General features: G+C 39.4%; 1 protein-coding gene and 1 non-coding gene across 2 annotated transcripts in view; one reads left to right on the top strand and one right to left on the bottom strand.

Moving 5' to 3' along the window:
• Positions 1 to 16,136, bottom strand: part of DNAH5 (dynein axonemal heavy chain 5) — a 336,311-nt gene that overhangs the window by 298,779 nt on the left and 21,396 nt on the right. The window lies entirely within an intron of this gene.
• LOC112580721 lies at positions 10,553 to 10,663 on the top strand. The gene has a single exon (XR_003105060.1). It is a non-coding gene; the product is annotated as a U6 spliceosomal RNA (small nuclear RNA).

Here is a 16,136-nt window from a genome sequence, read left to right as displayed (position 1 = left end):
TAGCTTATATGCAGAGTACATCATGCAAAATGCTGGGCTGGATGAAGCGTAAGCTGGAATCAAGATTGACAGGAGAAATATGAATAACCTCAGATATGCAGATGACACCACTCTTATGGAAGAAAGCGAACAGGAAATAAAGAGCCTCTTGATGAAAGTGAAAGAGGAGAGTGAAAAAGCTGGTTTAAAACTCAACATTCAAAAAACAAAGATCACGGCATCTGATCCCATCACTTCATGGCAAATAGACGGGGAAACAATGGAAACAGTAACAGATTTTATTTTCTTGGGCTCCAAAATCACTGCAGATGGTGACTGCAGCCATAAAATTAAAAGAACGCTTGCTCCTTGGAAGAAAAGCTATGGCAAACCTAAACAGTGTATTAAAAAGCAGAGACATTACTTTGCCAACAAAAGTCTGTCTAGTCAATGCTATGTTTTTTCCAGTAGTTATGTATGGATGTGAGAATTGGACCATAAAGAAAGCTGAGCGCCAAAGAATTGATGCTTTCAAACTGTGGTGTTAGAGAAAACTTCTGAGAGTCCCTTGGACTACAAGGAGATCAAACTAGTCCATCCTAAAGGAAATTGGTCCTGAATATTCATTGAAAGGACTGATGCTGAAGCTGAAGCTCCAATACTTCGTCCACCTGATGTGAAGACCTCCCTCATTAGAAGAGACCCTGATGCTGGGAAAAACTGAAGGCAGGAGGAGAAGGGGACAACAGAGATGAGATGGCTGGATGGCATCACCAACTCAATGGACATGAGTTTGAGTAAACTCCGGGAGTTGGTGATAGACAGGGAGGCCTGGCATGCTGCAGTCCATGGGGTCGCAAAGAGTCAGACACGACTGAGTGACCGAACTAACTGAAACCTTTTATATTTATAAAAAGTATAATCCACTATAAGTGTATGGTATCAGTTCAGTTCAGTTGCTCAGTCGTGTCTGACTCTTTGAGACCCCATGAACCGCAGAACACCGGGCCTCCCTGTCCATCACCAACTCCTGGAGTCCACCCAAACCCATGTCCATCAAGTCGGTGATGCCATCCAACCATCTCATCCTCTGTTGTCCCCTTCTCCTCCTGCCCTCAATTTTTCCCAGCATCAAGGTCTTTTCAAATAAGCCTCTATGTACTAAAAAACAATCCTAAAGTAAAATAAGGAAAACCTGTTAAAAAACCAGACAACATTAACAGAAAAACCATAATAAAAAGATGTTCTAATAGAATGCCTTAATAGAAATACATTATACCGGGGGAGGAGCCAAGATGGTGGAGGCGTAGGATGGGGAGAACACTTTCTCCCCCACAAATTCATCAAAAGAGCATTTAAACGCCAAGTAAATTCCACAAAACAACTTCTGAATGCCGGCAGAGGACATCAGGCACCCAGAAAAGCAACCCAAGTCTTTGAAAGGAGAGAAACTTTTCATCTTTAACATAGATGTTTTATCAATGGTGCTCTATAGAAGAAGAAGTTTTGAAACTACTGTAAAAATAAGACCAATAACTGGAAGCAGGAGGCTTAAGTCCAAACCCTGACTCCAGGGAGCTCCTGACTCCAAGGAACATTAATTGACAGGAGCTCATCAAATGCCTCCATACCAACACTGAAACCAAGCACCACACAAGGGCCAACAAGTTCCAGGGCAAGACATACCAAGCAAATTCTCCAGCAACAAAGGAACACAGCCCTGAGCTTCAAGATACAGGCTGCCCAAAGTCACCCCAAAACAATAGACATCTCATAACTCATTACTGGACACTTCATTGCACTCCAGAGAGAAGAAATACAGCCCCACCCACCAGAACACCGACACAAGCTTCCCTAACCAGGAAACCTTGACAAGCAACCTGTACAAACCCACACACAGCGAGGAAATGCCACAATAAAGAGAACTCCACAAACTGCCAGAATACAGAAAGGACACCCCAAACTCAGCAATTTAAACAAGATGAAGAGACAGAGGAATACCCAGCAGATAAAGGAACAGGATAAATGCCCACCAAACCAAACCAAAGAGGAAGAGATAGGGAATCTACCTGATAAAGAATTCTGAATAATGATAGTGAAATTGATCCAAAATCTTGAAATTAAAATGGAATCACAGATAAATAGCCTGGAGACAAGGATTGAGAAGATGCAAGAAAGGTTTAACAAGGACCTAGAAGAAATAAAAAAGAGTCAATACATAATGAATAATGCAATAAATGAAATTAAAAACACTCTGGAGGCAACAAATAGTAGAATAACAGAGGCAGAAGATAGGATTAGTGAATTAGAAGATAGAATGGTAGAAATAAATGAATCAGAGAGGATAAAAGAAAAAAGAATTAAAAGAAATGAGGACAATCTCAGAGATCTCCAGGACAATATTAAACACTACAACATTTGAATCATAGGGGTCCCAGAAGAAGAAGACAAAAAGAAAGACCATGAGAAAATACTTGAGGAGATAATAGTTGAAAACTTCCCTAAAATGGGGAAGGAAATAATCACCCAAGTCCAAGAAACCCAGAGAGTCCCAAACAGGATAAACCCAAGGCGAAACACCCCAAGACACATATTAATCAAATTAACAAAGATCAAACACAAAGAACAAATATTAAAAGCAGCAAGGGAAAAACAACAACTAACACACAAGGGAATTCCCATAAGGATAACAGCTGATCTTTCAATAGAAACTCTTCAAGCCAGGAGGGAATGGCAAGACATACTTAAAATGATGAAAGAAAATAACCTACAGCCCAGATTATTGTACCTAGCAAGGATCTCATTCAAGTATGAAGGAGAAATCAAAAGCTTTTCAGACAAGCAAAAGCTGAGAGAACTCTGCACCACCAAACCAGCTCTCCAACAAATACTAAAGGATATTCTCTAGACAGGAAACACAAAAACGGTGTATAAATTCAAACCCAAAACAATAAAGTAAATGGCAACGGGATCATACTTATCAGTAATTACCTTAAATGTAAATGGGTTGAATGCCCCAACCAAAAGACAAAGACTGGCTGAATGGATACAAAAACAAGACCCCTACATATGTTGTCTACAAGAGACCCACCTCAAAACAGGGGACACATACAGACTGAAAGGGAAGGGCTGGAAAAAGATTTTGCATGCAAATAGGGACCAAAAGAAAGCATGAGTAGCAATACTCATATCAGATAAAATAGACTTTAAAACAAAGGCTGTGAAAAGAGACAAAGAAGGTCACTACATAATGATCAAAGGATCAATCCAAGAAGAAGATATAACAATTATAAATATATATGCACCCAACACGGGAGCACCACAGTATGTAAGACAAATGCTAACAAGTATGAAAGGAGAAATGAACAATAACACAATAATAGTGGGAGACTTTAATACCCCACTCACACCTATGGATAGATCAGCTAAACAGAAAATTAACAAGGAAACACAAACTTTAAACGATACAATAGACCAATTAGACCTAATTGACATCTATAGGACATTTCATCCCAAAACAATGAATTTCACCTTTTTCTGAGTGCACATGGAACCTTCTCCAGGATAGATCACATCCTGGGCCATAAAGCTAGCCTTGGTAAATTCAAAAAAATAGAAATAATTCCAAGCATCTTTTCTGACCACAATGCAGTAAGATTAGATCTCAATTACAGGAGAAAAACTATTAAAAATTCCAACATACGGAGGCTGAACAACACGCTGCTGAATAACCAACAAATCACAGAAGAAATCAAAAAAGAAATCAAAATTTGCATATAAACGAATGAAAATGAAAACACAACAACCCAAAACCTATGGGACACTGTAAAAGCAGTCCTAAGGGGAAAGTTCATAGCAATACAGGCACACCTTAAGAAACAAGAAAAAAGTCAAATAAATAACCTAACTCTACACCTTAAGCAACTAGAAAAGGAAGAAATGAAGAACCCCAGGGTTAGTAGAAGGAAAGAAATCCTAAAAATTAGAGCAGAAATAAATGCAAAAGAAACAAAAGAGACCATAGCAAAAATCAACAAAGCCAAAAGCTGGTTCTTTGAAAGGATAAATAAAATTGACAAACCATTAGCCAGACTCATCAAGAAACAAAGGGAGAAAAATCAAATCAATAAAATTAGAAATGAAAATGGAGAGATCACAACATGCAACACAAAAATACAAAGGATCATGAGACTACTATCAGCAATTATATGCCAATAAAATGGACAACGTGGAAGAAATGGACAAATTCTTAGAAAAGTACAACTTTCCAAAACTGGACCAGGACGAAATAGAAAATCTTAACAGACCCATCACAAGCACAGAAATTGAAACTGTAATCAAAAATCTTCCAGCAAACAAAAGCCCAGGTCCAGACGGCTTCACAGCTGAATTCTACCAAAAATTTAGAGAGGAGCTAACACCTATCCTGCTCAAACTCTTCCAGAAAATTGCAGAGGAAGGTAAACTTCCAAACTCATTCTATGAGGCCACCATCACCCTAATACCAAAACCTGACAAAGATCCCACAAAAAAAGAAAACTACAGGCCAATATCACTGATGAACATAGATGCAAAAATCCTTAACAAAATTCTAGCAATCAGAATCCAACAACACATTAAAAAGATCATACACCATGACCAAGTGGGCTTTATCCCAGGGATGCAAGGATTCTTCAATATCCGCAAGTCAATCAATGTAATACACCACATTAATAAATTGAAAAATAAAAACCATATGATTATCTCAATAGATGCAGAGAAAGCCTTTGACAAAATTCAACACCCATTTATGATAAAAACTCTCCAGAAAGCAGGAATAGAAGGAACATAGCTCAACTTAATAAAAGCTATATATGACAAACCCACAGCAAACATTATCCTCAATGGTGAAAAATTGAAAGCATTTCCTCTAAAGTCAGGAACAAGACAAGGGTGCCCACTTTCACCAGTACTGTTCAACATAGTTTTGGAAGTTTTGGCCACAGCAATCAGAGCAGAAAAAGAAATAAAAGGAATCCAAATTGGAAAAGAAGAAGTAAAACTCTCACTATTTGCAGATGACATGATCCTTTGCATAGAAAACCCTAAAGACTCCACCAGAAGATTACTAGAACTAATCAACGACTATAGTAAAGTTGAAGGATATAAAATCAACACACAGAAATCCCTAGCATTCCTATACACTAATAATGAGAAAACAGAAAGAGAAATTAAGGAAACAATTCCATTCACCATTGCAACGGAAAGAATAAAATACTTCGGAATATATCTACCTAAAGAAACTAAAGACCTATATATAGAAAACTATAAAACACTAGTGAAAGAAATCAAAGAGAACACTAACAGATGGAGAAATATACCATGTTCATGGATTGGAAGAATCAATATAGTGAAAATGAGTATACTACCCAAAGCAATTTATAGATTCAATGCAATCCCTATCAAGCTACCAACAGTATTCTTCACAGAGCTAGAACAAATAATTTCACAATTTGTACGGAAATACAAAAAACCTCGAATAGCCAAAGCGATCTTGAGAAAGAAGAATGGAACTGGAGGAATCAACCTACCTGACTTCAGGCTCTACTACAAAGCCACAGTTATCAAGACAGTATGGTACTGACACAAAGACAGAAATATAGATCAATGGAACAAAATAGAAAGCCCAGAGATAAATCCACGCACATATGGACACCTTATCTTTCACAAAGGAGGCAAGAATATACAATGGATTAAAGACAATCTCTAACAAGTGGTGCTGGGAAATCTGGTCAACCACTTGTAAAAGAATGAAACCAGAACACTTTCTAACACCATACACAAAAATAAACTCAAAATGGATTAAAGATCTAAACGTAAGACCAGAAACTATAAAACTCCTAGAGGAGAACATAGGCAAAACACTCTCTGACATACATCACAGCAGGATCCTCTATGACCCACCTCCCAGAATATTGGAAATAAAAGCAAAAATAAACAAATGGGACCTAATTAACCTTAAAAGCTTCTGCACATCAAAGGAAACTATTAGCAAGGTGAAAAGACAGCCTTCAGAATGGGAGAAAATAATAGCAAATGAAGCAACTGACAAACAACTAATCTCGAGAATATACAAGCAACTCCTACAGCTCAACTCCAGAAAAATAAATGACCCAATCAAAAAATGGGCCAAGGAACTAAATAGACATTTCTCCAAAGAAGACATACAGATGGCTAACAAACACATGAAAAGATGCTCAACATCACTCATTATCAGAGAAATGCAAATCAAAACCACTATGAGGTACCACTTCACACCAGTCAGAATGGCTGCGATCCAAAAGTCTACAAGCAATAAATGCTGGAGAGGGTGTGGAGAAAAGGGAACCCTCTTACACTGTTGGTGGGAATGCAAACTAGTACAGCCACTATGGAGAACAGTGTGGAAATTCCTTAAAAAACTGGAAATAGAACTGCCTTATGATCCAACAATCCCACTGCTGGGCATACACACTGAGGAAACCAGAAGGGAAAGAGACACGTGTACCCCAATGTTCATCACAGCACTGTTTATAATAGCCAGGACATGGAAGCAACCTAGATGTCCATCAGCAGATGAATGGATAAGAAAGCTGTGGTACATATACACAATGGAGTATTACTCAGCCATTAAAAAGAATACATTTGAATCAGTTCTAATGAGGTGGATGAAACTGGAGCCTATTATACAGAGTGAAGTAAGCCAGAAAGAAAAACACCAATACAGTATACTAACACATATATATGGAATTTAGAAAGATGGTAACAATAACCCTGTGTACGAGACAGCAAAAGAGACACTGATGTATAGAACAGTCTTATGGACTCTGTTGGAGAGGGAGAGGGTGGAAAGATTTGGGAGAATGGCATTGAAACATGTAAAATATCATGTATGAAACGAGTTGCCAGTCCAGGTTCGATGCACACTACTGGATGCTTGGGGCTAGTGCACTGGGATGACGCAGAGGGATGGTATGGGGAGGGAGGAGGGAGGAGGGTTCAGGACGGGGAACACATGTATACCTGTGGCGGATTCATTTTGATATTTGGCAAAACTACTACAATTTTGTAAAGTTTAAAAATAAAATAAAATTTAAAAAATATATATAAAAAAATAAAAATAAAAAATAAATACATTATACCTTATACTCCCCTAATAACATCCATATTTTAAAGTGTTATAAATGGTCAACAAAATTAATCATTTATTCAAACACAGAAACAACAAAAGTCACAACTGATAACAATAATTGTAAATTATTGTAAATTGTTGTAAATAGGAAATTGTAAAAATTGTTGTAAATAGGAAATTAATCATGAAGGAATTTTATGTCTCTCAACTGCTTTAAAGTTTAGAAAAGCTTCTTTTAAATTACTACTAGATCCTTTCAGAACTCCAAGCTGCAAACAGAGGCCATTTGGAATGTAATGCTGCTGCTGCTGCTGATGCTAAATCGCTCAGTCGTGTCCGACTCTGTGTAACCCCATAGACGGCAGCTCACCAGGCTTCCCCATCCCTAGGATTCTCCAGGCAAGAACACTGGAGTGGGTTGCCATTTTCTTCTCCAATGCATAAAAGTGAAAAGTGAAAGTGAGGTCGTTCAGTTGTGTCCGACTCTTAGCGACCTCATGGACTGCAGCCCACCAGGCTCCTCCATCCATGGGATTTTCCAGGCAAGAATACTGGAGTGGGGTGCCATTGCCTTCTCCGTTGGAATGTAATAAATCCCACTAAAGACACAAGAGGACTGAAAAACAGAGAGATGTAAGAGAATGCAATAACTCCCTGCATCCCCCAGGAACGTAGGACAGAGAAAGTTAGGAGAGGGGTGCCCTAGTCAGGCTGAGTTGGCCAAACCACCCCCCATTCAGGGACAGGGCTCTGCCTCTTCATGCCTGGAGGGCAGGTCTTTTCAGAGACCACAAGTCCTCAGAGCTCCCAAGTCCCTGGAGCCCACAAGTGCTTGGGAGAAGAAGTAGGGCAAAAGGTGCATCCAGGCACAGAGAACAGACGAGAACTGGAGGTGATATTACCACCTGAAGTCTCCTTTGTCATTCTTTACCTGGTTCTCGGCTCCCCTTTCTGGAATTTTAGATATGTTTTATCAAGATTCTTCATTACCCTCTCTAGGAAAGGAACCCCCAAGCCTGGACTCACTCCATGATATAGCTGAATACAAAGGTCAGAGTAGAAAATAGGGACTCTAATGAGGAAACATAGTCAGAAAGGTAAATTGACTTGTCGGAAGCCTGTGGACAGAGTGTCCATGTCCAGAACAGAGCATTATAAGTCCTCTTTTTAAGATGCTTCTCCCATTATTTTTACTAATCCTTGACTCTCAACTCCTTTGCCAGCTGACTCACAACTTACCTCCTCCAAGAAAGGTGACCTGATTGACACTGACCCTGAGTACTCCTCTACAGCGAAGTCGATTTGTAAAGACTTTATTATTTGTATTTATTATTTTATTTGTATCTGTTAATGTTTTACTTTGAATTCAAAGCATGTGGCAATATGTATATTTTTTTCTATAACAGATAAGCACCTGAATTCTTTTGTATGAATGGAATATTAGAACATCAAATAATAGTTTCTAACTTATATGTCATCATTTAAGTTTTTCACAGAAAAAGTGAATCCAAGAAATAACAAAAATAAAATGTTTTGATTCCTTAGAAAGCAATAAGTTGGTAATAAAACATTCAATATGCTTAAATTTTAATATTACAAAACACTTGTGTTTTTCATGATTCTTTTTGAATTTCAAGAAACAGAAAACACTCATAAAAACAGGTGTCAATAAGAAACTTCAATGGACACTTGTTAAAACGACAAGACAGATTTTATTCAAGCTACTGCAGTAAAGAAGCAAGATTTCAGTACAGAACGAGCTTAACTCTAAATATAGCAATGGTAGCTGGCAGTTTATAGGCAATAGTCAGGGGTCACTGGATAGAAAATTACTAAGAGGAACTTGATTGGATATCCAGGGTGGGGGATTCTTTCTATGCTGTTTTAGCAGGACTCTTGCTAAAACTGGGCCTTCCAGTCCAAACCCTGAACCAGGAATGAGGCAGAGGAGTCAGAAAGAGGGCTCAGAGGAGCCTGACAAAAGTTTGGTCAAGGACACAGACTTTGTCAGAAGTAATGGGAGTTTAAGAACAAAGGAACAAATGAAAAGCTGTCTCAGCAGCTGCCTGGCCAGCCTCCCAGAGGAATGCCACATCCATCCCAGTGGGTCTGGTGGTGCATCCGTCACGTCAGAGGTCAGACCCCAGAGAAGGGAGCCCACGTGTTCTGCCATTTTGATGACACCACAGCCTTCTCCTTCTCCTTATGTTTCAACTGTTCCAATTACTCCTTGGATCAACCAGAACCCCTGGTTGCAAACAACCAGAATCAACTCTGAATAAATGACAGAAAAGGAATCTATCAGAATCATTTAAAACACACAGAGGATAGACAGGAAGCCTAGATGATCAGGCTCAGAAATTAGATGGGAACCAAGAGATGCTGGAGGTCAACTATCAGCAAGATATGTCACACTATGTGACAGTCTCCAGAGGTCCCCTGACTCTCACTGCTGCCTCAGGTACCACCACAGACACCCTTGACCTTGTACCACTTCCCCCAGATTTTAAGTCCCAAACTAGGGCACCTGACTGAAGGTCCTGAAGCAAGGCAGTGGCCACAGGAATGAAGATGAGACAGAACAGACAGAGCCCGGTGGCTGAGTAGAAGTGGAGAATAAGATGATCTGAAGGAGATACTAAAATTTCTCATTTGAACAATGTGGTAAGTAGTAAAGCTATTATCTGAGATAAGAAATCAGTGAAGATGAGTAGCTTGGAGGGGAAATTGATGAGCTTTACTTGGGGGTATATTGAATTTGAGGTCTCTAAAAAAATATTCATGTGGAAGGAAATGTTCCAATGAAAATCGGGAAATGCAAATCTGTGTTTCATAAAAGAAATAAGGGCTTAACGATATGGATCTAAGAGTCATCAGCGTAAAAATCATAGTGATGTAAATTAGTTCCCCCAAGAAGCAGGTAAAAAGTGAGAATAGAGGTGCGCAGGGCATAGGGACAGTGAGATTCAGTGTATGAGCTGAGGGAAGGGAACAAATGATAGAATAGTCAGGAAAGCAGCAGGAAAGCCATGAGAGAGGAATGTACTGCAACTCAGAGCAAAAAACGTTTCAAGGAAAGAATAAGGAGACAAGAGTGTTAGAGCTCAATCCAAATGCTCCTCAATGCGGGACTGTGTGAATAAACCATGACGCAGCGATGCAGTGGAGTGAAGAGGCATGGGGAGGCCTCTATATCCTGCCGTGTGCGACCTCACAGACACAGGGGAGAGAGGCAGAGTGCAGAGCAGTGCGTCATACGCCACGTTCAGTGTAAACAGAAGGAAATGGACAGATGCATGCGTGCTCATGTACTTGCTTACATTTTTAAAATCAAACTCTGTAAGAATAAGCCAAAAACCTACATAAGCCAAAAACCTAAAATCAAAAAGTTAACTATCAAGGGAGGAGAACTAGAACTCTCTAGTGCTCACTCACTTTGACAGCACACATGTTAAAACTGGAACAATACCAAGAAGATTAGCATGGCCCCTGCACAAGAATGACACACAAATTCATGAAGTGTTGCATGCTTTCAAACTACAAGATACTAATGAAAGAAAAGATGACACAAACAAACGGAGAGTGACACAACGCTCCTGGCTTCAAAGAGTCAATATAGTGAAAATGACTATACTACCCAAAGCAATCTACAGATTCAATGGAATCGCTATGAAATTCCCGATGGAATCTTTCACAGAATTTGAACAAAAAAAATTTACAATTCATGTGGAAACATAAAAAACCCCAAATAGCCAAAGTAATCTTGAGAAAGAAAAACAGAGCTGGAGAAATCAGGCTCCCTGACTTCAGACTATACTACAAAGCTACAGTAAGCAAGACAGTGGTACTGGCACAAAAACTGAAAAAGACAGAAAGACAGAAAAGACAGAAAGCCCAGAGATAAACTCACACACCTATGGTCACCTGATCTATGACAAAGGAGGCAAGAAGATGCAATGGAGAAAAGATAGTCTCTTTAATAATAAGTGGTGATGGGGAAACTGGTAAAAGAATGTATGTAAAAGAATATATTCTTTAAAAAAATTTTTTTTAATTCTTTAATTTTTTCACATATATTCTTTTACATACATGTATATTTATGTACATGTAAAAGAATACACATGTACATAAATATACATGTATGTAAAAGAATATATGTGAAAAAATTAAATTAGACATTCCCTAAGCCCATGTACAAAAATAAACTCGAAATGGATTAAAGATCTAAATATAAGGCTGCATACTATAAAACTCTTAGAGGAAAACATAGGCAGAACACTCTTTGATATAAATTGCTGCAAGATCTTTTCTCAATCCACCTCCTAGAGTAATGAAAATAAAAACAAAAATAAGCAAATGGGATCTAAATAAAATAAAAGTTTTTGCACAGCAAAGGAAACCATGAACAAAAGAAAAAACACAACCTTGAGAATGGGAGAAAATATTGCAAATGAAGCAATCAACAAAGGATTACTCTCCAAAATATACGAAGAGCTCATGCATCTCAATATCAAAAAAAAAAAATAACACAATCAAAAAATGGGCAAAAGATCTAAATAGATATTTCCCCTAACAAGACATACAATGGCCAAAAATCACATGAAAAAGTGCTTAACATCACTAATTATTAGAGAAGTGCAAATCAAAACTACAATGAGATATCACCTCATATCAGTCAGAATCACACACAGAAGTCGCTTAGTTGTGTCCGACTCTTTGCAACCCCATGGATTGTAGCCCACCAGGCTCCTCTGTCCCTGGGATTCTCTAGGCAAGAATACTGGAGTGGGTCGCCATTTCCTTCTCTACACATAAAAACTACTCTATGTAAAATGCATGCATGCATGCTCATCACTCAGTCATGTCCAACTCTGCAACTCTATGGACTGTAGCCCGCCAGGCTCCTCTGTCCATGGGATTCTTCAGGCAAGAATACTGGTCATTGTTGTTTAGTCGCTCAATCACGTCCAACTCTTTGCAACCCCATGGACTGCAGCACACCAGGCTTCCCTGCCCTTCACAATCTCCCAGAGACTGCTCAAACTCATGTCCATTGAATAGGTTATGCCATCCAACCATCTTATCCTCTGTCGTCCCCTTCTCTTCCTGCCTTCAATCTTTCCCAGCATTAGAGTCTTTCGCAATGAGTCAGCTCTTCACTTCAGGTGGCCAAAGTATTAGAGCTTTAGTTTCAGCATCCGTCCTTCCAGTGAATATCCAGGGTTGATTTCCTTTAGGATTGAACTTGTTTGATTTCTTTGCTGTCCAAGGGATTCTCAAGAGTCTTCTCCAACACCACAGTTCAAAAGCATCAATTCTTAGGTGCTCAGCTTTCTTTATGATCCAACTCTCACAATACATGACCACTGGAAAAACCATAGCCTTGACTGCTGCTGCTGCTGCTAAGTCGCTTCAGTCGTGTCCAACTCTGCGCGACCCCATAGACAGCAGCCCACCAGGCTCCCCCGTCCCTGGGATTCTCCAGGCAAGAACACTGGAGTGGGTTGCCATTTCCTTCTCCAATGCATGAAAGCGAAAAGTGAAAGTGAAGTTGCTCGGACTAGACAGACCTTTGTTGGCCAAGTAATGTCTCTACTTTTTAATATGCTGTCTAGGTTTGTCATTGATTTTCTTCCAAGGAGCAAGCATCTTTTAATTTCGTGGCTGCAGTCACCATCCACAGTGATTTAGGAGCCCAAAAAAATAAAGTCAGTCACTGTTTTCATTTTTTCCCCATCTATCAGTCATGAAGTGATGGGACCAGATGCCATGATCTTAGTTTTCTGAATGTTGAGCTTTAAGCCAACTTTTACACTCTCCTCTTTCACTTTCATCAAGAGGCCCTTTAGTTCTTATTCACTTTCTGCCATAAGGGTGGTGTCATCTGCGTATCTGAGGTTATTGATATTTCTCCCAGCAATCTTGATTCCAGCTTGAGCTTCTTCATCCAGCCCGGCATTTCATATGACGTACTCTGCATAGAAGTTAAATAAGCAAGTTGACAATATACAGCCTTGATGTACTCCTTTCCCAATTTTGAAGCAGTCCATTGTTCCATGTCCAGTTCTAACTGTTGCTTCCTAACCTGCATACAGGTTTCTCAGGAGGCAGGCAAAGTGGTCTAGTATTCCCATCCCTTGAAGAATTTTCCACAGTTTGTTGTGATCCACAGTAAAAGGCTTTGGCATAGTCAATGAAGCAGAAGTAGATGTGCTTCTGGGATTCCCTTGCTTTTTCTATGATCCAACGGATGTTGGCAAGTTGATTTCTGGTTCTTCTTCCTTTCCTAAGTCCAGCTTGTACATCTGATTTAGAAGTTCACATACTGCTGAAGCCTAGTTTGAAGGATTTTGAGCATGACCTTGCTAGCATGTGAAATGACTGCAATTGTGTGGTTGTTTGAACATTCTTTGGCATTGCCCTTCTTTGGGATTGGAATGAAAACTGACCTTTTCCAGTCCTGTGGCCACTGCTGAGTTTTCCAAATTTGCTGGCATATTCAGTGCAGCATTTTAACAGCATCATCTTTTAGGGTGTGAAATAGCTCAGGTGGAATTCTATCACCTCCACTAGCTTTGTTCATAGTAATGCTTCCAAAGGCCCACTTGACTTCACACTCCAGGATATCTTTGGTTGCCATTTCCTCCTCCAAGGGATCTTTCCAACCCAAGGATCGAACTCATGTCTCCTGCATTAACAGGTGGATTCTTTACCACTGAGCCACCTGAGAAGCCCTGAGTGCAAAATAGGAAACTAATAATAATAACCTTCTATATAGTACACAGCACTCTTCTCAATACTCTGTAATGGACTAAATTGGAAAAGAATATAAAAAAGAATAGATACATGTATAACTGATTCACTTTGTTGTACATCTGAAACTAATGAGACATTGGAAATCAACTATATTCCAATTAAAAAATGTTTTAATAATTAAGAAAGAGGGACAATAACACCAATAAGGTAAAACCCTAACAACAGATAACACTAAAGGATATGAGGATAATCTTTGAACTACTCTTGACATTTCTGTCAGTTTAAAATTATTTCCAAATAAAATAACTTTTAAAGTTTAAAAAAAAAAACTAGAACTCTCTAAATGCACCATATTTTGTAGTCTAGACTTTATCATGGTTCAACACATAATCATAAAACACAGTATAGCAACTTGTTTTAAAAAGCAATCTCTAAAAATGGAAAAGAAATGTTAAAAGAAATGACCCTAACTATGTCTCAAGCTGGTGGTTTAACCACAAACAGAAGAATTATTTTAAACAACTTTTTTTTCACTGTTTCTAAAGTAGAGTCACTTTTATTTTCTCTATCTAAATGTTATTAGCAAATATAAAATGTCATTTCAACTACAAAAATAACAGAGTTGCTGATAGATTTGAACATACTTTATGACTATGTTCCTATGCATTTTTCAGACAATTACATAAAACTTGTGAATTCATCTATCATTATTACCAAAATACTGCCAAAAACCAGGCTGTAATTTCTTCAGGTTGAACTAGCCTGGAATTAAACAGACTGTCCAACCACTGTTTGGAAAATTACTGTAAAGTAATTTTTCAAAAATTGACATTTCAATTTTCACAAGTTAATTTTAATTTTCACATTTTCCTGTGTGTCCAGGGTTTCAGGATCATGCACTTGATGAAAGCACCTTTAAAATGGAGTGGTTTTTTTGTGCATATCTAACCTGGTGGTCCAATGGTTAAGATTCTATGCTTCCACTGCAGGGGACATGGGTTCAATCCCGGGTTGGGGAATTAAGATTCTACATGACCTGCGCCTCCTCCCCACCCCAAAAAGAAAAGGAGGACCAAATGACAGAACTGCTTTTGGGTGAGAAGCACTGAATGACACAAAATAAGCTTATCCAGGAATTGACTTTTAACTACAGCTGCTGTTCCAAATATAATTTGCTGAACTAGAAAGAAGCGCGGGTTTTGTTGAGCCTCTTTGGATCTTGGAGGCAACAGATCCCATACTGGGGTTCACTGCTAATGCCACGGACATAGTAACATACAAGGCTTCCAGTCGGGGTGCAGCAATCCCAGAGCGAGACACAGCGCCATCTGGTGGAGCCCCTCCTACCCCCGACCCAGCTTGAAGTTTTCAGGAAAGCTGCTCTGTGGTCCATAGAGCTCTGGGAAGAAAATCATAGCAGAGTTCCCCTGCTCACTTTGGAAATAAGTCTTCTCTTCTTGAAACAGTTCCTGGCTTACTAATGGCCAGTGAGAAACTCCAAGTGCCCATAGGACCTGAAATTGCTATCATAAATCCAGTGTTTTCTGATCCTTCAGGTCAAAAATGTGGGATTTTGCATTGACCATCCACCGGGTCCTGATGGCACAGGTAGGTTCTGATAGCAGGGAGTTCACATCCCCACCTACACCTGGGCACCAGGCACTGCCTCCTCTCTCCCCACCCAAAGGTGGGGCCTCTTGGGAAGCAGGGGTCACTTTTGCTTCTCCTAAGCATCGTGCAACGCGTCTGGTCTGCTTCTACTCTTCAACCTGTAAGGTGGCATCTTACAAGGTTGATCTCCTCGCAGAACAGATTAGGAAACTGGTACCTGGAGTTAAGTCGGTTCCTCCCGATGAGGGAGGCAGGTGGTGACCACCAGGATGAGAACCCAGGGCTCCTTGTATGCGGTCTTTTTGCACATATGAAGGTAAAGAGTGGGTCTCAGATTTTTCTAGTAAGAAGTGATTCTGCATCCTACCTCAGCCCTTTCCTTAACACTAACCACACCTAGAGAAAGAAAATCTAGCCTTCTGCTGCATTTCAGAACGTTATTAAACTTGTAGAAAAACAAAGGAAGACTTAACCACATAACACCAACCTTCTCATGCATCCATCTCTTTCACTGCTCTATCCCTCGATGGTTTACTCAGCCTCTTTGAGTTTAATGGGAATCTTTATTCATGTCCAAGGTAATCATGAGCACTTTCAGCCTCAATTTGCTTAAAACTCACATTAAGTGAATTAAATGCTG

Source organism: Bubalus bubalis, chromosome 19, assembly GCF_019923935.1.
Source record: "Bubalus bubalis isolate 160015118507 breed Murrah chromosome 19, NDDB_SH_1, whole genome shotgun sequence".
NCBI classification, from domain to species: domain Eukaryota; kingdom Metazoa; phylum Chordata; class Mammalia; order Artiodactyla; family Bovidae; genus Bubalus; species Bubalus bubalis.
This window is presented reverse-complemented; position numbering and strand designations above follow the sequence as displayed.